General features: G+C 48.8%; 11 non-coding genes and 3 pseudogenes across 11 annotated transcripts; all 14 read right to left on the bottom strand.

Moving 5' to 3' along the window:
• Nucleotides 1-1,064: 1,064 nt before the first annotated feature.
• On the bottom strand, nt 1,065-1,255 carry LOC142270193 (U2 spliceosomal RNA). The gene has a single exon (XR_012735532.1). It is a non-coding gene; the product is annotated as a U2 spliceosomal RNA (small nuclear RNA).
• Nucleotides 1,256-2,642: 1,387 nt separating this feature from the next.
• LOC142270192 (U2 spliceosomal RNA) lies at nt 2,643-2,833 on the bottom strand. Its single transcript, XR_012735531.1, has one exon. It is a non-coding gene; the product is annotated as a U2 spliceosomal RNA (small nuclear RNA).
• A 1,387-nt stretch (nt 2,834-4,220) lies between these two features.
• On the bottom strand, nt 4,221-4,411 carry LOC142270191 (U2 spliceosomal RNA). Its single transcript, XR_012735530.1, has one exon. It is a non-coding gene; the product is annotated as a U2 spliceosomal RNA (small nuclear RNA).
• Nucleotides 4,412-5,798: 1,387 nt separating this feature from the next.
• On the bottom strand, nt 5,799-6,001 carry LOC142270128 (U2 spliceosomal RNA; annotated as a pseudogene).
• Nucleotides 6,002-11,445: 5,444 nt separating this feature from the next.
• LOC142270150 (U2 spliceosomal RNA) lies at nt 11,446-11,535 on the bottom strand (annotated as a pseudogene).
• Nucleotides 11,536-12,922: 1,387 nt separating this feature from the next.
• On the bottom strand, nt 12,923-13,113 carry LOC142270190 (U2 spliceosomal RNA). The gene has a single exon (XR_012735529.1). It is a non-coding gene; the product is annotated as a U2 spliceosomal RNA (small nuclear RNA).
• A 1,387-nt stretch (nt 13,114-14,500) lies between these two features.
• LOC142270187 (U2 spliceosomal RNA) lies at nt 14,501-14,691 on the bottom strand. The gene has a single exon (XR_012735527.1). It is a non-coding gene; the product is annotated as a U2 spliceosomal RNA (small nuclear RNA).
• Nucleotides 14,692-16,078: 1,387 nt separating this feature from the next.
• On the bottom strand, nt 16,079-16,273 carry LOC142270136 (U2 spliceosomal RNA). Its single transcript, XR_012735492.1, has one exon. It is a non-coding gene; the product is annotated as a U2 spliceosomal RNA (small nuclear RNA).
• Nucleotides 16,274-16,970: 697 nt separating this feature from the next.
• On the bottom strand, nt 16,971-17,112 carry LOC142270155 (U2 spliceosomal RNA; annotated as a pseudogene).
• Nucleotides 17,113-18,499: 1,387 nt separating this feature from the next.
• Nucleotides 18,500-18,695, bottom strand: LOC142270138 (U2 spliceosomal RNA). Its single transcript, XR_012735494.1, has one exon. It is a non-coding gene; the product is annotated as a U2 spliceosomal RNA (small nuclear RNA).
• Nucleotides 18,696-20,880: 2,185 nt separating this feature from the next.
• Nucleotides 20,881-21,071, bottom strand: LOC142270186 (U2 spliceosomal RNA). The gene has a single exon (XR_012735526.1). It is a non-coding gene; the product is annotated as a U2 spliceosomal RNA (small nuclear RNA).
• A 1,387-nt stretch (nt 21,072-22,458) lies between these two features.
• Nucleotides 22,459-22,649, bottom strand: LOC142270185 (U2 spliceosomal RNA). Its single transcript, XR_012735525.1, has one exon. It is a non-coding gene; the product is annotated as a U2 spliceosomal RNA (small nuclear RNA).
• A 1,387-nt stretch (nt 22,650-24,036) lies between these two features.
• Nucleotides 24,037-24,227, bottom strand: LOC142270184 (U2 spliceosomal RNA). Its single transcript, XR_012735524.1, has one exon. It is a non-coding gene; the product is annotated as a U2 spliceosomal RNA (small nuclear RNA).
• Nucleotides 24,228-25,614: 1,387 nt separating this feature from the next.
• On the bottom strand, nt 25,615-25,805 carry LOC142270183 (U2 spliceosomal RNA). The gene has a single exon (XR_012735523.1). It is a non-coding gene; the product is annotated as a U2 spliceosomal RNA (small nuclear RNA).
• Nucleotides 25,806-26,973: the final 1,168 nt, after the last annotated feature.

Raw genomic sequence — 26,973 nt, 5'->3', positions numbered from 1 at the left:
CCCGTAGAAAGCCCTTTCATCATCCCCAAACCCTAATCTTTTCCCTTTCCTTCCCAGCCCCCAAACCCTGCCCTCTGTACCTTTCTCACCACCCGCTTCCCTTCTCCTGTCATCCCCCTACCACCCGGGAAAAAAAGAGATTGCCCCCTCCTTCCACTAGCCCACCCTCCCACCCAAAGAACAACTTCTTCTGCGCAGCTTGTTTTCTAGGCAGCAGCGCTATTGTGATGTCATCGGGGGGCATTGTGACAAGCCGCCAGTGTTCCGTCTCTTCATGTTGTGCACAGTTCAAACGGAAAATACATCAACAGGCAGACTACAGAAAAGCTTACTATCAAAGGTTAGAGGGGGGCTTTCTCAGAGGGCTTTTTACAGTTTTTCTATTCCCAATTAGCCGTTTAAGTGTACTTATTGAAAGTAGTAATTCTTTCATAGGCCGCCCTTTCTTAGTATTTGACGTTCCTTATATTGCGGTATGAGGCTTCGCAGTAGGTTGCAAACATTCATCACCCATGACTGTCCCCAATTGAGCTCAGAAGCTCAATGTCTATCATGACCTCTCTTTTAGAATGTCCAAGAGCAAGCAAACTATTCCTCCAGGAGAGGGCGCCAACAGACTACTAAAGAGATCATCATTACTCAAAGAAAACCCCAAAAACCAATGCATGATAGGAATAAACAGGTAACTTTCTTTGGAGTGGAAGCGGAGAGATCGCACCAGATGCCAATTCTAGATGTTATCACACCTGTGGTCACTGCAGCAGCAGGTGAATCCACTTTGTCCAAAAGGGATCTATTCCATTCAATTGCAAATGATCTAGATAAGACAGAGAACTGCAGCACGGGGACATAGCCGAGTTGGTCAGGTTGAGTGGTGATGAGTTTGCTATTTGGATGAATAAAGAAAGTCAAAAGTGTGAAAGATAAAAAACAAAAGGAGGAAGTGTGAAAAGTGAATGGGCCAAATTGAGGTGCATATGAAGACGTATGCTTTCTTCCAATTCATTAAATCGGGCTAATATGAATCAGGTGAATTGAGTTCTGCTTTTGGAAACTGGGTTAAGAAGGGGTGCACCGTTCCTGGAGGTACTGCAATACCAGGTCAATGCGTGGAGTGGACAGAGCAAGCTCTTTTTCCATCTCCCTGTTCTAAAAATCCATTTAATATATGGTCCCCAGATAGGGGACGTATCAGATATTAAACTGATAAGAACAGATACTACACTTGATCTTAGCCAAAAGGCCGAGAAGCGATAACCAGAATTGGTTTGGGCCTCGAGTGGCACCCTGGCCTATGCCGGACACATCTTAGGGAGAGAGAGCGAGAGGGAGACAAACCCACGCCTACACAAGACATTTTGTCACCCAAGCCAACCCTTGAAAAGGCTGCTTTGCAGAGCCAAAACAAGAAGAATGGTGCGTTTTGCAGCCGCCGCCCACTGCAATGAATCTGAATAACTCCTCCTTTAGGGCGCAAGCAACTCCCCTCCCCCTTGCAGTCTTTCCAATTCACGATACAAAAAGACGGACAGGACAGGTTGCCTGACTTTCCGTCACTGCCACCCTTTGCCATCCTTACCCGTAGAAAGCCCTTTCATCATCCCCAAACCCTAATCTTTTCCCTTTCCTTCCCAGCCCCCAAACCCTGCCCTCTGTACCTTTCTCACCACCCGCTTCCCTTCTCCTGTCATCCCCCTACCACCCGGGAAAAAAAGAGATTGCCCCCTCCTTCCACTAGCCCACCCTCCCACCCAAAGAACAACTTCTTCTGCGCAGCTTGTTTTCTAGGCAGCAGCGCTATTGTGATGTCATCGGGGGGCATTGTGACAAGCCGCCAGTGTTCCGTCTCTTCATGTTGTGCACAGTTCAAACGGAAAATACATCAACAGGCAGACTACAGAAAAGCTTACTATCAAAGGTTAGAGGGGGGCTTTCTCAGAGGGCTTTTTACAGTTTTTCTATTCCCAATTAGCCGTTTAAGTGTACTTATTGAAAGTAGTAATTCTTTCATAGGCCGCCCTTTCTTAGTATTTGACGTTCCTTATATTGCGGTATGAGGCTTCGCAGTAGGTTGCAAACATTCATCACCCATGACTGTCCCCAATTGAGCTCAGAAGCTCAATGTCTATCATGACCTCTCTTTTAGAATGTCCAAGAGCAAGCAAACTATTCCTCCAGGAGAGGGCGCCAACAGACTACTAAAGAGATCATCATTACTCAAAGAAAACCCCAAAAACCAATGCATGATAGGAATAAACAGGTAACTTTCTTTGGAGTGGAAGCGGAGAGATCGCACCAGATGCCAATTCTAGATGTTATCACACCTGTGGTCACTGCAGCAGCAGGTGAATCCACTTTGTCCAAAAGGGATCTATTCCATTCAATTGCAAATGATCTAGATAAGACAGAGAACTGCAGCACGGGGACATAGCCGAGTTGGTCAGGTTGAGTGGTGATGAGTTTGCTATTTGGATGAATAAAGAAAGTCAAAAGTGTGAAAGATAAAAAACAAAAGGAGGAAGTGTGAAAAGTGAATGGGCCAAATTGAGGTGCATATGAAGACGTATGCTTTCTTCCAATTCATTAAATCGGGCTAATATGAATCAGGTGAATTGAGTTCTGCTTTTGGAAACTGGGTTAAGAAGGGGTGCACCGTTCCTGGAGGTACTGCAATACCAGGTCAATGCGTGGAGTGGACAGAGCAAGCTCTTTTTCCATCTCCCTGTTCTAAAAATCCATTTAATATATGGTCCCCAGATAGGGGACGTATCAGATATTAAACTGATAAGAACAGATACTACACTTGATCTTAGCCAAAAGGCCGAGAAGCGATAACCAGAATTGGTTTGGGCCTCGAGTGGCACCCTGGCCTATGCCGGACACATCTTAGGGAGAGAGAGCGAGAGGGAGACAAACCCACGCCTACACAAGACATTTTGTCACCCAAGCCAACCCTTGAAAAGGCTGCTTTGCAGAGCCAAAACAAGAAGAATGGTGCGTTTTGCAGCCGCCGCCCACTGCAATGAATCTGAATAACTCCTCCTTTAGGGCGCAAGCAACTCCCCTCCCCCTTGCAGTCTTTCCAATTCACGATACAAAAAGACGGACAGGACAGGTTGCCTGACTTTCCGTCACTGCCACCCTTTGCCATCCTTACCCGTAGAAAGCCCTTTCATCATCCCCAAACCCTAATCTTTTCCCTTTCCTTCCCAGCCCCCAAACCCTGCCCTCTGTACCTTTCTCACCACCCGCTTCCCTTCTCCTGTCATCCCCCTACCACCCGGGAAAAAAAGAGATTGCCCCCTCCTTCCACTAGCCCACCCTCCCACCCAAAGAACAACTTCTTCTGCGCAGCTTGTTTTCTAGGCAGCAGCGCTATTGTGATGTCATCGGGGGGCATTGTGACAAGCCGCCAGTGTTCCGTCTCTTCATGTTGTGCACAGTTCAAACGGAAAATACATCAACAGGCAGACTACAGAAAAGCTTACTATCAAAGGTTAGAGGGGGGCTTTCTCAGAGGGCTTTTTACAGTTTTTCTATTCCCAATTAGCCGTTTAAGTGTACTTATTGAAAGTAGTAATTCTTTCATAGGCCGCCCTTTCTTAGTATTTGACGTTCCTTATATTGCGGTATGAGGCTTCGCAGTAGGTTGCAAACATTCATCACCCATGACTGTCCCCAATTGAGCTCAGAAGCTCAATGTCTATCATGACCTCTCTTTTAGAATGTCCAAGAGCAAGCAAACTATTCCTCCAGGAGAGGGCGCCAACAGACTACTAAAGAGATCATCATTACTCAAAGAAAACCCCAAAAACCAATGCATGATAGGAATAAACAGGTAACTTTCTTTGGAGTGGAAGCGGAGAGATCGCACCAGATGCCAATTCTAGATGTTATCGCACCTGTGGTCACTGCAGCAGCAGGTGAATCCACTTTGTCCAAAAGGGATCTATTCCATTCAATTGCAAATGATCTAGATAAGACAGAGAACTGCAGCACGGGGACATAGCCGAGTTGGTCAGGTTGAGTGGTGATGAGTTTGCTATTTGGATGAATAAAGAAAGTCAAAAGTGTGAAAGATAAAAAACAAAAGGAGGAAGTGTGAAAAGTGAATGGGCCAAATTGAGGTGCATATGAAGACGTATGCTTTCTTCCAATTCATTAAATCGGGCTAATATGAATCAGGTGAATTGAGTTCTGCTTTTGGAAACTGGGTTAAGAAGGGGTGCACCGTTCCTGGAGGTACTGCAATACCAGGTCAATGCGTGGAGTGGACAGAGCAAGCTCTTTTTCCATCTCCCTGTTCTAAAAATCCATTTAATATATGGTCCCCAGATAGGGGACGTATCAGATATTAAACTGATAAGAACAGATACTACACTTGATCTTAGCCAAAAGGCCGAGAAGCGATAACCAGAATTGGTTTGGGCCTCGAGTGGCACCCTGGCCTATGCCGGACACATCTTAGGGAGAGAGAGCGAGAGGGAGACAAACCCACGCCTACACAAGACATTTTGTCACCCAAGCCAACCCTTGAAAAGGCTGCTTTGCAGAGCCAAAACAAGAAGAATGGTGCGTTTTGCAGCCGCCGCCCACTGCAATGAATCTGAATAACTCCTCCTTTAGGGCGCAAGCAACTCCCCTCCCCCTTGCAGTCTTTCCAATTCACGATACAAAAAGACGGACAGGACAGGTTGCCTGACTTTCCGTCACTGCCACCCTTTGCCATCCTTACCCGTAGAAAGCCCTTTCATCATCCCCAAACCCTAATCTTTTCCCTTTCCTTCCCAGCCCCCAAACCCTGCCCTCTGTACCTTTCTCACCACCCGCTTCCCTTCTCCTGTCATCCCCCTACCACCCGGGAAAAAAAGAGATTGCCCCCTCCTTCCACTAGCCCACCCTCCCACCCAAAGAACAACTTCTTCTGCGCAGCTTGTTTTCTAGGCAGCAGCGCTATTGTGATGTCATCGGGGGGCATTGTGACAAGCCGCCAGTGTTCCGTCTCTTCATGTTGTGCACAGTTCAAACGGAAAATACATCAACAGGCAGACTACAGAAAAGCTTACTATCAAAGGTTAGAGGGGGGCTTTCTCAGAGGGCTTTTTACAGTTTTTCTATTCCCAATTAGCCGTTTAAGTGTACTTATTGAAAGTAGTAATTCTTTCATAGGCCGCCCTTTCTTAGTATTTGACGTTCCTTATATTGCGGTATGAGGCTTCGCAGTAGGTTGCAAACATTCATCACCCATGACTGTCCCCAATTGAGCTCAGAAGCTCAATGTCTATCATGACCTCTCTTTTAGAATGTCCAAGAGCAAGCAAACTATTCCTCCAGGAGAGGGCGCCAACAGACTACTAAAGAGATCATCATTACTCAAAGAAAACCCCAAAAACCAATGCATGATAGGAATAAACAGGTAACTTTCTTTGGAGTGGAAGCGGAGAGATCGCACCAGATGCCAATTCTAGATGTTATCACACCTGTGGTCACTGCAGCAGCAGGTGAATCCACTTTGTCCAAAAGGGATCTATTCCATTCAATTGCAAATGATCTAGATAAGACAGAGAACTGCAGCACGGGGACATAGCCGAGTTGGTCAGGTTGAGTGGTGATGAGTTTGCTATTTGGATGAATAAAGAAAGTCAAAAGTGTGAAAGATAAAAAACAAAAGGAGGAAGTGTGAAAAGTGAATGGGCCAAATTGAGGTGCATATGAAGACGTATGCTTTCTTCCAATTCATTAAATCGGGCTAATATGAATCAGGTGAATTGAGTTCTGCTTTTGGAAACTGGGTTAAGAAGGGGTGCACCGTTCCTGGAGGTACTGCAATACCAGGTCAATGCGTGGAGTGGACAGAGCAAGCTCTTTTTCCATCTCCCTGTTCTAAAAATCCATTTAATATATGGTCCCCAGATAGGGGACGTATCAGATATTAAACTGATAAGAACAGATTTTGATTTAACAGCATCTTTATTATCATGCACTACTCACAAAAAGGTAACAAACCGTGTACAGTGCCGCAGCCCCGTACACACAGAACTATACAATCCTTCTTACATAGCCATAGAGTACGACGCACTAAACTATACATCACACTCCTATGCTTATCCATAACACTCAAGCTGAAAGAAAAAGTTAGACCATAAATAACGACGAACCGGCGATTGGGGGATGGGGGTAGGGGAAAAGGGGGATAGGGTGGGGAAATCACAGGCCCGAAGCTTTATTGAAAGACGCACATAACGGGAAAAGGAGGGAGGGGGCATGGAAGAGGTCTAAACCTCCTCCTCGGCGCTGTCGTCCGGACTGTCCATGATGGAATAGTCTCTGAGCAGGCTGTGGATCAGCCTGCGGCAATCCTGGATAGACATCCTCTCCCTCTTCAAGATGAGCCGGTTCCTGGCGACCCAAATAGCGTCCTTAAAGCAGTTCATAAGGCGCCAAGCCTCCTGGATGGCTCCAACGGTGTGAGTCCCAGGGAAGAGTCCATAAAGTACGGAATGGTACGATAGGCTCCCTCTGGGGACGGAGTTCCTCAGGTCATCCTCCAGGGCAACCAACAGGCGCTGTGCGAAACGGCAGTCCCAAAAGGCGTGCAGCGATGTTTCCTCCACGAAGGGGCACCTTGGGCAGTACCGGGTTTTGCACAGGTTCCGGGCGTGCATGAATGACCGGACGGGCAGTCCGCCCTGTATCGCCATCCATGACAAGTCCTTGTGCCCGTTGGTCAATCCAGCCGATGACACGTTTGTCCAAACAGTCTCCAGTGTGTCGTGATGAAGTCCTGGAATGTTCTCCATTTCGTCCTTGGCTCTGATGAGTTTGTGGATAGTCTTTGGCTTCCACAAATCAGGCTTGAGTCCCTCCAGTTGGTGTTCCCTCACAAACCGAACCACGTCTCCGTAGAACCATGGCGCCGTCCAGTTGTAGGGGAAGGAGCTGTCCCACTTGTCCCAGCCTAACCGTCTCCAAAGGGGGAGCAGGAAGAAGCGAGACATGGACCCACCCGCGGAACCTCTCTTGACTCGCAGAGTTCGGCGAACGCAGTCACATACGAAGGAGGATCGCAGGAGGGTGGGGATATCGGGTACGCCCTTCCCACCCTTGCGAGGATCCTTGTACATGATGCTCCGCTTTACTCTGTCCATCTTGGATCCCCAGACAAAACGAAACACCGTCCTGGTAATGGCCCTGCACACGGTGGCAAGGGGGGGCCAGGCCTGGGCCGTGTACTGCAGCACGGGCAGTACCTCGTTACGCAGGACTAGTGCTTTGCCCTCACAGGTGAGGCGTCTGAGGCTCCACAGACCGATCCGTTGGGTGATCTTGGTCAAGCGTTCCTCCCAGGACTTGAGGGCTGCTCCTTCCTTCCCGAACCAGACTCCAAGAACCTTGATGAAATCCGGCTGGATGCTGAAAGGGAAGGGGGCGGAAGAGGCCGGCTGCCAGTCCCCGAAGAGCATGGCTTCCGACTTCCCGCAGTTGACTTTGGCTCCCGAAGCCCGTCCGAAGGTCTCACAGGTCTGGACGAGGGTGTCGACTGAGCGCCGGTCCGCGCAGAAGACGGTCACGTCGTCCATGTAGAGCGAGCACTTGACCTCGAAGCGTTCTGGTCCTGGTGCGGTGATCCCTCTGATCTCTCCATTCCGCCGGATAGCCTCTGCAAAGAGTTCTATAACACAAACAAAAAGAAGAGGTGACAGAGGACAGCCTTGTCTGACCCCTGAGAGGACCGGGAAGGGGTCAGTCTTCCAGCCGTTTACCAACACCGAGCTGTGAATATCAAAATACATTAGTTGGACATACAAGCAAAACATGTTACCCAAACCTAACCTGTGCAGAGCTTTGCCCAGGAACTCATGGGAAACACGGTCGAAGGCCTTTTCCTGATCCAACGAGATCAGGGCTGCGTGCACCCGGCGGGCTTTGATGTACTCGACCGTGTCCCGCATGAGAGCCAGGCTGTCTGCGATGCGACGTCCGGGGATGCCGCAGGTCTGATCCGGGTGGATGATCCGTCCGATAACAGTCTTCAATCTCGTTGCCATCGTCTTGGCCAGGATCTTGTAGTCGACGTTCAGAAGGGTGATGGGACGCCAATTCTTCAGGTCGCACCTCTCTCCTTTACGCTTGTACAGGATCGTGACCATTCCTTCCCTCAGAGATGGAGGCATTCTGCCCTCCACCACCATCTCCTCATACAGCCCTAACAGGTCCGGACAGATTAGGTCTCCCAGCGTTACATAGAGCTCTGCTGGGAGGCCGTCACTGCCCGGTGTCCTGCCAGAACTAAAGGATTTGGCGGCCGAGAGCAGCTCGTCCACCGTCAGAGGAACATCCATGGCCGCCGCGTCTGCAGGGTCAAGATGGTTAGTGATACCTGACAGGAACTTATCGGCGGCCTCGGGGTCAGTAGTCTTGCGGGCGTAGAGTTCGCTGTAGAAGTCGCTGACTACCTTCATCACGTTCTCTTTCCCGCGTCGCATGTTTCCACTCTCGTCTCGTAGTTCATTCATGGGCGTGTGACCGGCGTGGAGTTTCCTGAAAAAGAACGAGTTACATTTCTCACCCTTCTCCAGGTTCTCCACTTTGGAACGGAAGACAATTCGCTCGGACTCCTCCTCGAAGTGCCTTTTCAGGCTCCTCTTAGTCTCCTCCAGCTCCTCTCTCACGTCCCAGCCGCATCGAAGAAGGTCCTGCAGGGAACGCAGCTCACGCTGGAGTCTCCTGAAGTCCCTCCTCTTCAGACACGCCTGTTGTTGACTCTTTGCCTGAAAGAAGAAACGGAACTCGAGTTTAACGTATTCCCACCAGTCAGAAACAGACTGGAAGCCCGCCTTGTAGGCCCGCCACGTGGAGTAGGCAGTTCTAAGCTCCTCCAGAATCTCACCCTTTTCCAGCAGAGAGCAGTTCAGCTTCCAGGAGCCCGGGCCAATGGGGAAGCCATGGCCCAGCACACCTTGAAAGTGAATGGCTCTGTGGTCAGAGAAGAAGCAGGGGACCATCGAGTGCCCACTCCGCCCAACCGCCCGAGAGGTAAACACAAAGTCAATCCTGGAACGCAGCGAGCCATCGGATCGGCACCATGAATAGTTCACGGATCCGTGTCCGATGGAGCCAACAACGTCCACAAGAGAGGCTTCGGTCACCATCTCAATGAGCAGTTTGGATGTGACGTCCAACTTGGCAGCCGTTCCAGAACTGCGTCCATCCTCCTCAATCGGGCAGTTGAAATCCCCGGCCATCACTACCGTCCTGGCGGTAGCGAGCTGAGGGCGCAGGGCTTGGAGGAGCTCCAGTCGATCGCTCTTCACAGGAGAAGCATACACATTGATGAACCTGACAGGTTCTCCCGCCCAGGTGCCATCCACGAGCAGTAACCTGCCGCAGACGATTTCCTGAACAGAGTCCAATGTGAAGGCGCTTCCCCTGATCAGCACGGCGACCCCCGCGGACCTACAGTCGCCCCCGCCAGACCAGTAGGATGGGCCATGGGTCCACTCCCTGGCCAGATGGTTGAAGGACCTAGAGGAGGGAAGGGAGCATTCCTGCAGGAAAAATACATCACTAGACTGAGTGTTAAGGAACGTAAAAATTGTCTGACGTCGGAACTTGTCTCTGATGCTCCTAACATTAATGGAAAAGATGTTAATGTTAGCAGTCATTGGAGGAAAGAGAAAGTTAGAGCAGGCGGTGTGCCTTAGTTACCACTCCGGTCGGGCGGTTCTTCCTCTTTGGCACCTGCTGGTAAGGGTATCTCCAGCAGACCCTCTTCTGCTAGCTGATCAAGCAGGGATGGTGCCTCAGTGGCTTCCGACTCCTCCATTTCTTCTTCGGCCACAAGGGACTCCACCATCTGCTCCAACACGTCCGGTTCTGGGAGGAGGCCATCCTCCTCTTCCTGGGGTGGATTGGGGTCCACAATGAACAGCTTGGAAGGTTCTGCGACAGGACTATCTTCCACCTTCCTTTTCCTTTGGCCTGTACCTGAGGAGACAAGAGCTGGAAAATCCTCCTCGGTGAAAAGTGCAAGAGTGCTGAGGCCCTCTGCTCTCATGGTCTGGGGAGGGAGAGTGGGCTTTGGGGGGGGGGGTGAGGAGACCAACTGAGGAGTAGGGAAATGAGGTGGAGGTAGTGGAATCCTCAGTAGGGTTGGCCGGGGGGGGAGGGGTTTGGACAGGGGTGACAGGGGGGGGGACCAGGGAGGGGGCAACAGTTTTCTTACCCTTCTTTTCCCTGGACTCCGTGGCTGCTGGGGCATCGGCTGGAGCCACGGTCGCTGGGTTCTTGGCCGCCTTGTCCTTGGCCTCTGTGGCCTTGGTCGTAGCTGCCTTGGTCGACGAAGCTGTGACTACCCGATACTGGGTCGCCGCGGCAACCCTTGCCCAGGATTTCTCCCGCTGTGGGCAGTCCTTGTAAAGGTGGTCCGCCTGTCCACATAGGTTGCAAGTCTTCTTCTTTGGGCAGTCCTTGGAGCTGTGTCCTGTCACCCGGCAAACCCTGCAGGCGTCCTCCTTGCAGGTCTTCATCGAATGCCCTTTCCCGCCACATTTCCTGCAGTTGTGTGGCATGTCCGGGTAGTAGATGAGACCAAAGGAGTTTCCCAGAGAGAATGTCGGGGGCAGGTGCTGGAGACCATCCTCGGATGCTGGTTCCCTGTAGAGTCGAACGGTTACTGACCACTTACCCGTCCAGAATCCGTTGCCGTTAAGGATGTGGGATGGCTCCCTCACCACTGTGCAGAGACGTCCCAGGAACGTGGAGATGTCTCTTCCTGGGGTGTGCGGGTTCCGCATGGAGACCGTGATCCTCTTCTCATCCCTCTGTATAGGACAGGATCCTAAAAAAGAATGAAAAGGGGAGTCCGGCATCGCTGCGTTCATCGCCTCCCAGTATCTCCTGCAGGCGTTCACCGTGGCAAAGGTTACCAGAAAAATGCCAGTCATGAAGGTCTGGACGCTCAGGGTTTCCGCCCTGGAGAAGCCCTGATCCAGAATCATCTTCTTGCAGAACACGTCGCTGGACATGTCCGGCAACCTACCATCCACCGCCTTCAGCTTCAGGGCGACCGTCTGCCGCATCCAAGGCTCCAGGGTTGGAGCCTTTTCAGGCGGCGTCCGGGCTCCCTCCGGCTGGCTGGCGTCGGAGGTAGGGGCCACTTGGGCCGAAGAAGCCTCTGGATGAGCCTTCCTGGAGGTCCCTGGGTCCTGAGCCTTCTTGGCTGCCTTCTCTGGCTTGCTTGCCATGGCTGGTTCCTGCTTGAGTTCCCGGAGCTGGATCTTGGATTCTTCTCCGGGTGTCTTCTCCCGCTGTGTTCCTCCTCGAAGTTCCTCTGGTCTCCCCAAGTCTTCTCCGAGCCTTCGTCTTCTTGCTTCTTTCTGCCGAGCTCTTCTTCCGTCCGATCTCCCTCTTCCGGTCTCGGCTGGGCTTCGGAGCTCGTCTCCCTGATCGTATCTCGTCAAGTGTAGCTAGCTCAGTTTGTTCTGATAAGAACAGATACTACACTTGATCTTAGCCAAAAGGCCGAGAAGCGATAACCAGAATTGGTTTGGGCCTCGAGTGGCACCCTGGCCTATGCCGGACACATCTTAGGGAGAGAGAGCGAGAGGGAGACAAACCCACGCCTACACAAGACATTTTGTCACCCAAGCCAACCCTTGAAAAGGCTGCTTTGCAGAGCCAAAACAAGAAGAATGGTGCGTTTTGCAGCCGCCGCCCACTGCAATGAATCTGAATAACTCCTCCTTTAGGGCGCAAGCAACTCCCCTCCCCCTTGCAGTCTTTCCAATTCACGATACAAAAAGACGGACAGGACAGGTTGCCTGACTTTCCGTCACTGCCACCCTTTGCCATCCTTACCCGTAGAAAGCCCTTTCATCATCCCCAAACCCTAATCTTTTCCCTTTCCTTCCCAGCCCCCAAACCCTGCCCTCTGTACCTTTCTCACCACCCGCTTCCCTTCTCCTGTCATCCCCCTACCACCCGGGAAAAAAAGAGATTGCCCCCTCCTTCCACTAGCCCACCCTCCCACCCAAAGAACAACTTCTTCTGCGCAGCTTGTTTTCTAGGCAGCAGCGCTATTGTGATGTCATCGGGGGGCATTGTGACAAGCCGCCAGTGTTCCGTCTCTTCATGTTGTGCACAGTTCAAACGGAAAATACATCAACAGGCAGACTACAGAAAAGCTTACTATCAAAGGTTAGAGGGGGGCTTTCTCAGAGGGCTTTTTACAGTTTTTCTATTCCCAATTAGCCGTTTAAGTGTACTTATTGAAAGTAGTAATTCTTTCATAGGCCGCCCTTTCTTAGTATTTGACGTTCCTTATATTGCGGTATGAGGCTTCGCAGTAGGTTGCAAACATTCATCACCCATGACTGTCCCCAATTGAGCTCAGAAGCTCAATGTCTATCATGACCTCTCTTTTAGAATGTCCAAGAGCAAGCAAACTATTCCTCCAGGAGAGGGCGCCAACAGACTACTAAAGAGATCATCATTACTCAAAGAAAACCCCAAAAACCAATGCATGATAGGAATAAACAGGTAACTTTCTTTGGAGTGGAAGCGGAGAGATCGCACCAGATGCCAATTCTAGATGTTATCACACCTGTGGTCACTGCAGCAGCAGGTGAATCCACTTTGTCCAAAAGGGATCTATTCCATTCAATTGCAAATGATCTAGATAAGACAGAGAACTGCAGCACGGGGACATAGCCGAGTTGGTCAGGTTGAGTGGTGATGAGTTTGCTATTTGGATGAATAAAGAAAGTCAAAAGTGTGAAAGATAAAAAACAAAAGGAGGAAGTGTGAAAAGTGAATGGGCCAAATTGAGGTGCATATGAAGACGTATGCTTTCTTCCAATTCATTAAATCGGGCTAATATGAATCAGGTGAATTGAGTTCTGCTTTTGGAAACTGGGTTAAGAAGGGGTGCACCGTTCCTGGAGGTACTGCAATACCAGGTCAATGCGTGGAGTGGACAGAGCAAGCTCTTTTTCCATCTCCCTGTTCTAAAAATCCATTTAATATATGGTCCCCAGATAGGGGACGTATCAGATATTAAACTGATAAGAACAGATACTACACTTGATCTTAGCCAAAAGGCCGAGAAGCGATAACCAGAATTGGTTTGGGCCTCGAGTGGCACCCTGGCCTATGCCGGACACATCTTAGGGAGAGAGAGCGAGAGGGAGACAAACCCACGCCTACACAAGACATTTTGTCACCCAAGCCAACCCTTGAAAAGGCTGCTTTGCAGAGCCAAAACAAGAAGAATGGTGCGTTTTGCAGCCGCCGCCCACTGCAATGAATCTGAATAACTCCTCCTTTAGGGCGCAAGCAACTCCCCTCCCCCTTGCAGTCTTTCCAATTCACGATACAAAAAGACGGACAGGACAGGTTGCCTGACTTTCCGTCACTGCCACCCTTTGCCATCCTTACCCGTAGAAAGCCCTTTCATCATCCCCAAACCCTAATCTTTTCCCTTTCCTTCCCAGCCCCCAAACCCTGCCCTCTGTACCTTTCTCACCACCCGCTTCCCTTCTCCTGTCATCCCCCTACCACCCGGGAAAAAAAGAGATTGCCCCCTCCTTCCACTAGCCCACCCTCCCACCCAAAGAACAACTTCTTCTGCGCAGCTTGTTTTCTAGGCAGCAGCGCTATTGTGATGTCATCGGGGGGCATTGTGACAAGCCGCCAGTGTTCCGTCTCTTCATGTTGTGCACAGTTCAAACGGAAAATACATCAACAGGCAGACTACAGAAAAGCTTACTATCAAAGGTTAGAGGGGGGCTTTCTCAGAGGGCTTTTTACAGTTTTTCTATTCCCAATTAGCCGTTTAAGTGTACTTATTGAAAGTAGTAATTCTTTCATAGGCCGCCCTTTCTTAGTATTTGACGTTCCTTATATTGCGGTATGAGGCTTCGCAGTAGGTTGCAAACATTCATCACCCATGACTGTCCCCAATTGAGCTCAGAAGCTCAATGTCTATCATGACCTCTCTTTTAGAATGTCCAAGAGCAAGCAAACTATTCCTCCAGGAGAGGGCGCCAACAGACTACTAAAGAGATCATCATTACTCAAAGAAAACCCCAAAAACCAATGCATGATAGGAATAAACAGGTAACTTTCTTTGGAGTGGAAGCGGAGAGATCGCACCAGATGCCAATTCTAGATGTTATCACACCTGTGGTCACTGCAGCAGCAGGTGAATCCACTTTGTCCAAAAGGGATCTATTCCATTCAATTGCAAATGATCTAGATAAGACAGAGAACTGCAGCACGGGGACATAGCCGAGTTGGTCAGGTTGAGTGGTGATGAGTTTGCTATTTGGATGAATAAAGAAAGTCAAAAGTGTGAAAGATAAAAAACAAAAGGAGGAAGTGTGAAAAGTGAATGGGCCAAATTGAGGTGCATATGAAGACGTATGCTTTCTTCCAATTCATTAAATCGGGCTAATATGAATCAGGTGAATTGAGTTCTGCTTTTGGAAACTGGGTTAAGAAGGGGTGCACCGTTCCTGGAGGTACTGCAATACCAGGTCAATGCGTGGAGTGGACAGAGCAAGCTCTTTTTCCATCTCCCTGTTCTAAAAATCCATTTAATATATGGTCCCCAGATAGGGGACGTATCAGATATTAAACTGATAAGAACAGATACTACACTTGATCTTAGCCAAAAGGCCGAGAAGCGATAACCAGAATTGGTTTGGGCCTCGAGTGGCACCCTGGCCTATGCCGGACACATCTTAGGGAGAGAGAGCGAGAGGGAGACAAACCCACGCCTACACAAGACATTTTGTCACCCAAGCCAACCCTTGAAAAGGCTGCTTTGCAGAGCCAAAACAAGAAGAATGGTGCGTTTTGCAGCCGCCGCCCACTGCAATGAATCTGAATAACTCCTCCTTTAGGGCGCAAGCAACTCCCCTCCCCCTTGCAGTCTTTCCAATTCACGATACAAAAAGACGGACAGGACAGGTTGCCTGACTTTCCGTCACTGCCACCCTTTGCCATCCTTACCCGTAGAAAGCCCTTTCATCATCCCCAAACCCTAATCTTTTCCCTTTCCTTCCCAGCCCCCAAACCCTGCCCTCTGTACCTTTCTCACCACCCGCTTCCCTTCTCCTGTCATCCCCCTACCACCCGGGAAAAAAAGAGATTGCCCCCTCCTTCCACTAGCCCACCCTCCCACCCAAAGAACAACTTCTTCTGCGCAGCTTGTTTTCTAGGCAGCAGCGCTATTGTGATGTCATCGGGGGGCATTGTGACAAGCCGCCAGTGTTCCGTCTCTTCATGTTGTGCACAGTTCAAACGGAAAATACATCAACAGGCAGACTACAGAAAAGCTTACTATCAAAGGTTAGAGGGGGGCTTTCTCAGAGGGCTTTTTACAGTTTTTCTATTCCCAATTAGCCGTTTAAGTGTACTTATTGAAAGTAGTAATTCTTTCATAGGCCGCCCTTTCTTAGTATTTGACGTTCCTTATATTGCGGTATGAGGCTTCGCAGTAGGTTGCAAACATTCATCACCCATGACTGTCCCCAATTGAGCTCAGAAGCTCAATGTCTATCATGACCTCTCTTTTAGAATGTCCAAGAGCAAGCAAACTATTCCTCCAGGAGAGGGCGCCAACAGACTACTAAAGAGATCATCATTACTCAAAGAAAACCCCAAAAACCAATGCATGATAGGAATAAACAGGTAACTTTCTTTGGAGTGGAAGCGGAGAGATCGCACCAGATGCCAATTCTAGATGTTATCACACCTGTGGTCACTGCAGCAGCAGGTGAATCCACTTTGTCCAAAAGGGATCTATTCCATTCAATTGCAAATGATCTAGATAAGACAGAGAACTGCAGCACGGGGACATAGCCGAGTTGGTCAGGTTGAGTGGTGATGAGTTTGCTATTTGGATGAATAAAGAAAGTCAAAAGTGTGAAAGATAAAAAACAAAAGGAGGAAGTGTGAAAAGTGAATGGGCCAAATTGAGGTGCATATGAAGACGTATGCTTTCTTCCAATTCATTAAATCGGGCTAATATGAATCAGGTGAATTGAGTTCTGCTTTTGGAAACTGGGTTAAGAAGGGGTGCACCGTTCCTGGAGGTACTGCAATACCAGGTCAATGCGTGGAGTGGACAGAGCAAGCTCTTTTTCCATCTCCCTGTTCTAAAAATCCATTTAATATATGGTCCCCAGATAGGGGACGTATCAGATATTAAACTGATAAGAACAGATTTTGATTTAATGAAGCTTTCCAAAGCACCGCAAAAATGCATGACCGAAGTCACACCAAAAACAGTGCAAAGGCTAGGATTCGTGTGGACCCCTCCGTGAGAAGAGGATCCCCAAAAATCAACCCCGTCCCTCCGAGCCAGAAGGCCACAGCGAGGGTCAGGGATCTTCGGTGCTCCCCCAAGCCGAAGCCTGGTTGAGCCTTGTTGTTGCTCCCAGCGTCCACCGAGGCATCTTACCCAAGTGGAGTAGGGAGCTACTAGTCGTTGGTTTCGCAGCCGAGACTGCCCGGACCGTCAACCGGTGTTGGTTTCTCAGCCCAAGGCTGACCGGACCTCCAACCGGGTGTTGGTTTCTCAGCCCAAGGCTGACCGGACCTCCAACCGGGTGTTGGTTTCTCAGCCCAAGGCTAACCGGACCTCCAACCGGGTGTTGGTTTCTCAGCCAAAGCTGACCCGGACCTCCAACCGTGTGTTGGTTTCTCAGCCCAAAGCTGACCGGACCTCCGACCGGGATTATAAAAATTTCCCTTCTTAGCCAGAAGGCCGGGATAGGGCAATATGCTTGGAAAGTATGAATAGGCAAGGCGCGGCGTGCGACAGAGTCTGAGGCTTACCAGGGTCCCAACCTAGCAAGTTCAGACTCCCTCCAGGGTGTCCATTCCTGGGGCACATTGCACCATAACCCCCACACTTACTCAGTCTAATAGCCTCGATCCTGGTAGGGCCATGGTTTCCTCTAGATGGATATACTATCCTCCCAAAGTACTAACAAGCGCAACCTTCCAGTGTGCATTGCATCATTGTACTAAGGTGGCCGGAGCCTTAAACCACCTTTTCGAACGATACTACACTTGATCTTAGCCAAAAGGCCGAGAAGCGATAACCAGAATTGGTTTGGGCCTCGAGTGGCACCCTGGCCTATGCCGGACACATCTTAGGGAGAGAGAGCGAGAGGGAGACAAACCCACGCCTACACAAGACATTTTGTCACCCAAGCCAACCCTTGAAAAGGCTGCTTTGCAGAGCCAAAACAAGAAGAATGGTGCGTTTTGCAGCCGCCGCCCACTGCAATGAATCTGAATAACTCCTCCTTTAGGGCGCAAGCAACTCCCCTCCCCCTTGCAGTCTTTCCAATTCACGATACAAAAAGACGGACAGGACAGGTTGCCTGACTTTCCGTCACTGCCACCCTTTGCCATCCTTACCCGTAGAAAGCCCTTTCATCATCCCCAAACCCTAATCTTTTCCCTTTCCTTCCCAGCCCCCAAACCCTGCCCTCTGTACCTTTCTCACCACCCGCTTCCCTTCTCCTGTCATCCCCCTACCACCCGGGAAAAAAAGAGATTGCCCCCTCCTTCCACTAGCCCACCCTCCCACCCAAAGAACAACTTCTTCTGCGCAGCTTGTTTTCTAGGCAGCAGCGCTATTGTGATGTCATCGGGGGGCATTGTGACAAGCCGCCAGTGTTCCGTCTCTTCATGTTGTGCACAGTTCAAACGGAAAATACATCAACAGGCAGACTACAGAAAAGCTTACTATCAAAGGTTAGAGGGGGGCTTTCTCAGAGGGCTTTTTACAGTTTTTCTATTCCCAATTAGCCGTTTAAGTGTACTTATTGAAAGTAGTAATTCTTTCATAGGCCGCCCTTTCTTAGTATTTGACGTTCCTTATATTGCGGTATGAGGCTTCGCAGTAGGTTGCAAACATTCATCACCCATGACTGTCCCCAATTGAGCTCAGAAGCTCAATGTCTATCATGACCTCTCTTTTAGAATGTCCAAGAGCAAGCAAACTATTCCTCCAGGAGAGGGCGCCAACAGACTACTAAAGAGATCATCATTACTCAAAGAAAACCCCAAAAACCAATGCATGATAGGAATAAACAGGTAACTTTCTTTGGAGTGGAAGCGGAGAGATCGCACCAGATGCCAATTCTAGATGTTATCACACCTGTGGTCACTGCAGCAGCAGGTGAATCCACTTTGTCCAAAAGGGATCTATTCCATTCAATTGCAAATGATCTAGATAAGACAGAGAACTGCAGCACGGGGACATAGCCGAGTTGGTCAGGTTGAGTGGTGATGAGTTTGCTATTTGGATGAATAAAGAAAGTCAAAAGTGTGAAAGATAAAAAACAAAAGGAGGAAGTGTGAAAAGTGAATGGGCCAAATTGAGGTGCATATGAAGACGTATGCTTTCTTCCAATTCATTAAATCGGGCTAATATGAATCAGGTGAATTGAGTTCTGCTTTTGGAAACTGGGTTAAGAAGGGGTGCACCGTTCCTGGAGGTACTGCAATACCAGGTCAATGCGTGGAGTGGACAGAGCAAGCTCTTTTTCCATCTCCCTGTTCTAAAAATCCATTTAATATATGGTCCCCAGATAGGGGACGTATCAGATATTAAACTGATAAGAACAGATTTTGATTTAATGAAGCTTTCCAAAGCACCACAAAAAATGCATGACCGAAGTCACACCAAAAACAGTGCAAAGGCTAGGATTCGTGTGGACCCCACCGTGAGGAGAGGGTCCCCAAAAATCAACCCCGTCCCTCCGAGCCAGAAGGCCACAGCAAGGGTCAGGGATCTTCGGTGCTCCCCCAAGCCGAAGCCTGGTTGAGCCTTGTCGTTGCTCCCAGCGTCCACCCAGGCATCTTACCCAAGTGGAGTAGAGAGCTACTAGTTGTTGGTTTCGCAGCCGAAACTGCCCGGACCGTCAACCGGTGTTGGTTTCTCAGCCCAAGGCTAACCGGACCTCCAACCGGGTGTTGGTTTCTCAGCCGAAGCTGACCCAGACCTCCAACCGGGTGTTGGTTTCTCAGCCGAAGCTGACCCAGACCTCCAACCGGGTGTTAGTTTCTCAGCCCAAAGCTGACCAGACCTCCGACCGGGATTATAAAAATTTCCCTTCCTAGCCAGAAGGCCGGGATAGGATAATATGCTCAAAAAGTATGAAAAGGCAAGGTACGGTGTGCTACAGAGCCCAAGGCTTGCCGGGGTCCCAAGCCAGCAAGCTCAGACTCACTCCAGGGTCGTCAGTCCTGGGGCACGTTGTACCATAGCCCCCCACCCTTACTCAGTCTAATAGCCTCGATCCTGGTAGGGCCATGTTTTCCTCTAGATGAATATACTATCCACCCAGAGTACTAGCAAGCGCAACCTTCCAGTGTGCATTGTATCATTGTACTAAGGTGGCCTGGAGCTTAAACCACCTCTTCGAACAACACTACACTTGATCTTAGCCAAAAGGCCGAGAAGCGATAACCAGAATTGGTTTGGGCCTCGAGTGGCACCCTGGCCTATGCCGGACACATCTTAGGGAGAGAGAGCGAGAGGGAGACAAACCCACGCCTACACAAGACATTTTGTCACCCAAGCCAACCCTTGAAAAGGCTGCTTTGCAGAGCCAAAACAAGAAGAATGGTGCGTTTTGCAGCCGCCGCCCACTGCAATGAATCTGAATAACTCCTCCTTTAGGGCGCAAGCAACTCCCCTCCCCCTTGCAGTCTTTCCAATTCACGATACAAAAAGACGGACAGGACAGGTTGCCTGACTTTCCGTCACTGCCACCCTTTGCCATCCTTACCCGTAGAAAGCCCTTTCATCATCCCCAAACCCTAATCTTTTCCCTTTCCTTCCCAGCCCCCAAACCCTGCCCTCTGTACCTTTCTCACCACCCGCTTCCCTTCTCCTGTCATCCCCCTACCACCCGGGAAAAAAAGAGATTGCCCCCTCCTTCCACTAGCCCACCCTCCCACCCAAAGAACAACTTCTTCTGCGCAGCTTGTTTTCTAGGCAGCAGCGCTATTGTGATGTCATCGGGGGGCATTGTGACAAGCCGCCAGTGTTCCGTCTCTTCATGTTGTGCACAGTTCAAACGGAAAATACATCAACAGGCAGACTACAGAAAAGCTTACTATCAAAGGTTAGAGGGGGGCTTTCTCAGAGGGCTTTTTACAGTTTTTCTATTCCCAATTAGCCGTTTAAGTGTACTTATTGAAAGTAGTAATTCTTTCATAGGCCGCCCTTTCTTAGTATTTGACGTTCCTTATATTGCGGTATGAGGCTTCGCAGTAGGTTGCAAACATTCATCACCCATGACTGTCCCCAATTGAGCTCAGAAGCTCAATGTCTATCATGACCTCTCTTTTAGAATGTCCAAGAGCAAGCAAACTATTCCTCCAGGAGAGGGCGCCAACAGACTACTAAAGAGATCATCATTACTCAAAGAAAACCCCAAAAACCAATGCATGATAGGAATAAACAGGTAACTTTCTTTGGAGTGGAAGCGGAGAGATCGCACCAGATGCCAATTCTAGATGTTATCACACCTGTGGTCACTGCAGCAGCAGGTGAATCCACTTTGTCCAAAAGGGATCTATTCCATTCAATTGCAAATGATCTAGATAAGACAGAGAACTGCAGCACGGGGACATAGCCGAGTTGGTCAGGTTGAGTGGTGATGAGTTTGCTATTTGGATGAATAAAGAAAGTCAAAAGTGTGAAAGATAAAAAACAAAAGGAGGAAGTGTGAAAAGTGAATGGGCCAAATTGAGGTGCATATGAAGACGTATGCTTTCTTCCAATTCATTAAATCGGGCTAATATGAATCAGGTGAATTGAGTTCTGCTTTTGGAAACTGGGTTAAGAAGGGGTGCACCGTTCCTGGAGGTACTGCAATACCAGGTCAATGCGTGGAGTGGACAGAGCAAGCTCTTTTTCCATCTCCCTGTTCTAAAAATCCATTTAATATATGGTCCCCAGATAGGGGACGTATCAGATATTAAACTGATAAGAACAGATACTACACTTGATCTTAGCCAAAAGGCCGAGAAGCGATAACCAGAATTGGTTTGGGCCTCGAGTGGCACCCTGGCCTATGCCGGACACATCTTAGGGAGAGAGAGCGAGAGGGAGACAAACCCACGCCTACACAAGACATTTTGTCACCCAAGCCAACCCTTGAAAAGGCTGCTTTGCAGAGCCAAAACAAGAAGAATGGTGCGTTTTGCAGCCGCCGCCCACTGCAATGAATCTGAATAACTCCTCCTTTAGGGCGCAAGCAACTCCCCTCCCCCTTGCAGTCTTTCCAATTCACGATACAAAAAGACGGACAGGACAGGTTGCCTGACTTTCCGTCACTGCCACCCTTTGCCATCCTTACCCGTAGAAAGCCCTTTCATCATCCCCAAACCCTAATCTTTTCCCTTTCCTTCCCAGCCCCCAAACCCTGCCCTCTGTACCTTTCTCACCACCCGCTTCCCTTCTCCTGTCATCCCCCTACCACCCGGGAAAAAAAGAGATTGCCCCCTCCTTCCACTAGCCCACCCTCCCACCCAAAGAACAACTTCTTCTGCGCAGCTTGTTTTCTAGGCAGCAGCGCTATTGTGATGTCATCGGGGGGCATTGTGACAAGCCGCCAGTGTTCCGTCTCTTCATGTTGTGCACAGTTCAAACGGAAAATACATCAACAGGCAGACTACAGAAAAGCTTACTATCAAAGGTTAGAGGGGGGCTTTCTCAGAGGGCTTTTTACAGTTTTTCTATTCCCAATTAGCCGTTTAAGTGTACTTATTGAAAGTAGTAATTCTTTCATAGGCCGCCCTTTCTTAGTATTTGACGTTCCTTATATTGCGGTATGAGGCTTCGCAGTAGGTTGCAAACATTCATCACCCATGACTGTCCCCAATTGAGCTCAGAAGCTCAATGTCTATCATGACCTCTCTTTTAGAATGTCCAAGAGCAAGCAAACTATTCCTCCAGGAGAGGGCGCCAACAGACTACTAAAGAGATCATCATTACTCAAAGAAAACCCCAAAAACCAATGCATGATAGGAATAAACAGGTAACTTTCTTTGGAGTGGAAGCGGAGAGATCGCACCAGATGCCAATTCTAGATGTTATCACACCTGTGGTCACTGCAGCAGCAGGTGAATCCACTTTGTCCAAAAGGGATCTATTCCATTCAATTGCAAATGATCTAGATAAGACAGAGAACTGCAGCACGGGGACATAGCCGAGTTGGTCAGGTTGAGTGGTGATGAGTTTGCTATTTGGATGAATAAAGAAAGTCAAAAGTGTGAAAGATAAAAAACAAAAGGAGGAAGTGTGAAAAGTGAATGGGCCAAATTGAGGTGCATATGAAGACGTATGCTTTCTTCCAATTCATTAAATCGGGCTAATATGAATCAGGTGAATTGAGTTCTGCTTTTGGAAACTGGGTTAAGAAGGGGTGCACCGTTCCTGGAGGTACTGCAATACCAGGTCAATGCGTGGAGTGGACAGAGCAAGCTCTTTTTCCATCTCCCTGTTCTAAAAATCCATTTAATATATGGTCCCCAGATAGGGGACGTATCAGATATTAAACTGATAAGAACAGATACTACACTTGATCTTAGCCAAAAGGCCGAGAAGCGATAACCAGAATTGGTTTGGGCCTCGAGTGGCACCCTGGCCTATGCCGGACACATCTTAGGGAGAGAGAGCGAGAGGGAGACAAACCCACGCCTACACAAGACATTTTGTCACCCAAGCCAACCCTTGAAAAGGCTGCTTTGCAGAGCCAAAACAAGAAGAATGGTGCGTTTTGCAGCCGCCGCCCACTGCAATGAATCTGAATAACTCCTCCTTTAGGGCGCAAGCAACTCCCCTCCCCCTTGCAGTCTTTCCAATTCACGATACAAAAAGACGGACAGGACAGGTTGCCTGACTTTCCGTCACTGCCACCCTTTGCCATCCTTACCCGTAGAAAGCCCTTTCATCATCCCCAAACCCTAATCTTTTCCCTTTCCTTCCCAGCCCCCAAACCCTGCCCTCTGTACCTTTCTCACCACCCGCTTCCCTTCTCCTGTCATCCCCCTACCACCCGGGAAAAAAAGAGATTGCCCCCTCCTTCCACTAGCCCACCCTCCCACCCAAAGAACAACTTCTTCTGCGCAGCTTGTTTTCTAGGCAGCAGCGCTATTGTGATGTCATCGGGGGGCATTGTGACAAGCCGCCAGTGTTCCGTCTCTTCATGTTGTGCACAGTTCAAACGGAAAATACATCAACAGGCAGACTACAGAAAAGCTTACTATCAAAGGTTAGAGGGGGGCTTTCTCAGAGGGCTTTTTACAGTTTTTCTATTCCCAATTAGCCGTTTAAGTGTACTTATTGAAAGTAGTAATTCTTTCATAGGCCGCCCTTTCTTAGTATTTGACGTTCCTTATATTGCGGTATGAGGCTTCGCAGTAGGTTGCAAACATTCATCACCCATGACTGTCCCCAATTGAGCTCAGAAGCTCAATGTCTATCATGACCTCTCTTTTAGAATGTCCAAGAGCAAGCAAACTATTCCTCCAGGAGAGGGCGCCAACAGACTACTAAAGAGATCATCATTACTCAAAGAAAACCCCAAAAACCAATGCATGATAGGAATAAACAGGTAACTTTCTTTGGAGTGGAAGCGGAGAGATCGCACCAGATGCCAATTCTAGATGTTATCACACCTGTGGTCACTGCAGCAGCAGGTGAATCCACTTTGTCCAAAAGGGATCTATTCCATTCAATTGCAAATGATCTAGATAAGACAGAGAACTGCAGCACGGGGACATAGCCGAGTTGGTCAGGTTGAGTGGTGATGAGTTTGCTATTTGGATGAATAAAGAAAGTCAAAAGTGTGAAAGATAAAAAACAAAAGGAGGAAGTGTGAAAAGTGAATGGGCCAAATTGAGGTGCATATGAAGACGTATGCTTTCTTCCAATTCATTAAATCGGGCTAATATGAATCAGGTGAATTGAGTTCTGCTTTTGGAAACTGGGTTAAGAAGGGGTGCACCGTTCCTGGAGGTACTGCAATACCAGGTCAATGCGTGGAGTGGACAGAGCAAGCTCTTTTTCCATCTCCCTGTTCTAAAAATCCATTTAATATATGGTCCCCAGATAGGGGACGTATCAGATATTAAACTGATAAGAACAGATACTACACTTGATCTTAGCCAAAAGGCCGAGAAGCGATAACCAGAATTGGTTTGGGCCTCGAGTGGCACCCTGGCCTATGCCGGACACATCTTAGGGAGAGAGAGCGAGAGGGAGACAAACCCACGCCTACACAAGACATTTTGTCACCCAAGCCAACCCTTGAAAAGGCTGCTTTGCAGAGCCAAAACAAGAAGAATGGTGCGTTTTGCAGCCGCCGCCCACTGCAATGAATCTGAATAACTCCTCCTTTAGGGCGCAAGCAACTCCCCTCCCCCTTGCAGTCTTTCCAATTCACGATACAAAAAGACGGACAGGACAGGTTGCCTGACTTTCCGTCACTGCCACCCTTTGCCATCCTTACCCGTAGAAAGCCCTTTCATCATCCCCAAACCCTAATCTTTTCCCTTTCCTTCCCAGCCCCCAAACCCTGCCCTCTGTACCTTTCTCACCACCCGCTTCCCTTCTCCTGTCATCCCCCTACCACCCGGGAAAAAAAGAGATTGCCCCCTCCTTCCACTAGCCCACCCTCCCACCCAAAGAACAACTTCTTCTGCGCAGCTTGTTTTCTAGGCAGCAGCGCTATTGTGATGTCATCGGGGGGCATTGTGACAAGCCGCCAGTGTTCCGTCTCTTCATGTTGTGCACAGTTCAAACGGAAAATACATCAACAGGCAGACTACAGAAAAGCTTACTATCAAAGGTTAGAGGGGGGCTTTCTCAGAGGGCTTTTTACAGTTTTTCTATTCCCAATTAGCCGTTTAAGTGTACTTATTGAAAGTAGTAATTCTTTCATAGGCCGCCCTTTCTTAGTATTTGACGTTCCTTATATTGCGGTATGAGGCTTCGCAGTAGGTTGCAAACATTCATCACCCATGACTGTCCCCAATTGAGCTCAGAAGCTCAATGTCTATCATGACCTCTCTTTTAGAATGTCCAAGAGCAAGCAAACTATTCCTCCAGGAGAGGGCGCCAACAGACTACTAAAGAGATCATCATTACTCAAAGAAAACCCCAAAAACCAATGCATGATAGGAATAAACAGGTAACTTTCTTTGGAGTGGAAGCGGAGAGATCGCACCAGATGCCAATTCTAGATGTTATCACACCTGTGGTCACTGCAGCAGCAGGTGAATCCACTTTGTCCAAAAGGGATCTATTCCATTCAATTGCAAATGATCTAGATAAGACAGAGAACTGCAGCACGGGGACATAGCCGAGTTGGTCAGGTTGAGTGGTGATGAGTTTGCTATTTGGATGAATAAAGAAAGTCAAAAGTGTGAAAGATAAAAAACAAAAGGAGGAAGTGTGAAAAGTGAATGGGCCAAATTGAGGTGCATATGAAGACGTATGCTTTCTTCCAATTCATTAAATCGGGCTAATATGAATCAGGTGAATTGAGTTCTGCTTTTGGAAACTGGGTTAAGAAGGGGTGCACCGTTCCTGGAGGTACTGCAATACCAGGTCAATGCGTGGAGTGGACAGAGCAAGCTCTTTTTCCATCTCCCTGTTCTAAAAATCCATTTAATATATGGTCCCCAGATAGGGGACGTATCAGATATTAAACTGATAAGAACAGATACTACACTTGATCTTAGCCAAAAGGCCGAGAAGCGATAACCAGAATTGGTTTGGGCCTCGAGTGGCACCCTGGCCTATGCCGGACACATCTTAGGGAGAGAGAGCGAGAGGGAGACAAACCCACGCCTACACAAGACATTTTGTCACCCAAGCCAACCCTTGAAAAGGCTGCTTTGCAGAGCCAAAACAAGAAGAATGGTGCGTTTTGCAGCCGCCGCCCACTGCAATGAATCTGAATAACTCCTCCTTTAGGGCGCAAGCAACTCCCCTCCCCCTTGCAGTCTTTCCAATTCACGATACAAAAAGACGGACAGGACAGGTTGCCTGACTTTCCGTCACTGCCACCCTTTGCCATCCTTACCCGTAGAAAGCCCTTTCATCATCCCCAAACCCTAATCTTTTCCCTTTCCTTCCCAGCCCCCAAACCCTGCCCTCTGTACCTTTCTCACCACCCGCTTCCCTTCTCCTGTCATCCCCCTACCACCCGGGAAAAAAAGAGATTGCCCCCTCCTTCCACTAGCCCACCCTCCCACCCAAAGAACAACTTCTTCTGCGCAGCTTGTTTTCTAGGCAGCAGCGCTATTGTGATGTCATCGGGGGGCATTGTGACAAGCCGCCAGTGTTCCGTCTCTTCATGTTGTGCACAGTTCAAACGGAAAATACATCAACAGGCAGACTACAGAAAAGCTTACTATCAAAGGTTAGAGGGGGGCTTTCTCAGAGGGCTTTTTACAGTTTTTCTATTCCCAATTAGCCGTTTAAGTGTACTTATTGAAAGTAGTAATTCTTTCATAGGCCGCCCTTTCTTAGTATTTGACGTTCCTTATATTGCGGTATGAGGCTTCGCAGTAGGTTGCAAACATTCATCACCCATGACTGTCCCCAATTGAGCTCAGAAGCTCAATGTCTATCATGACCTCTCTTTTAGAATGTCCAAGAGCAAGCAAACTATTCCTCCAGGAGAGGGCGCCAACAGACTACTAAAGAGATCATCATTACTCAAAGAAAACCCCAAAAACCAATGCATGATAGGAATAAACAGGTAACTTTCTTTGGAGTGGAAGCGGAGAGATCGCACCAGATGCCAATTCTAGATGTTATCACACCTGTGGTCACTGCAGCAGCAGGTGAATCCACTTTGTCCAAAAGGGATCTATTCCATTCAATTGCAAATGATCTAGATAAGACAGAGAACTGCAGCACGG

This window comes from Anomaloglossus baeobatrachus, unplaced genomic scaffold (genome assembly GCF_048569485.1).
Source record: "Anomaloglossus baeobatrachus isolate aAnoBae1 unplaced genomic scaffold, aAnoBae1.hap1 Scaffold_325, whole genome shotgun sequence".
Classification (NCBI taxonomy): Eukaryota; Metazoa; Chordata; class Amphibia; order Anura; family Aromobatidae; genus Anomaloglossus; species Anomaloglossus baeobatrachus.
The sequence above is the reverse complement of the archived record's forward strand: the minus strand, read 5'-3'. Positions and strand labels throughout refer to the sequence as shown.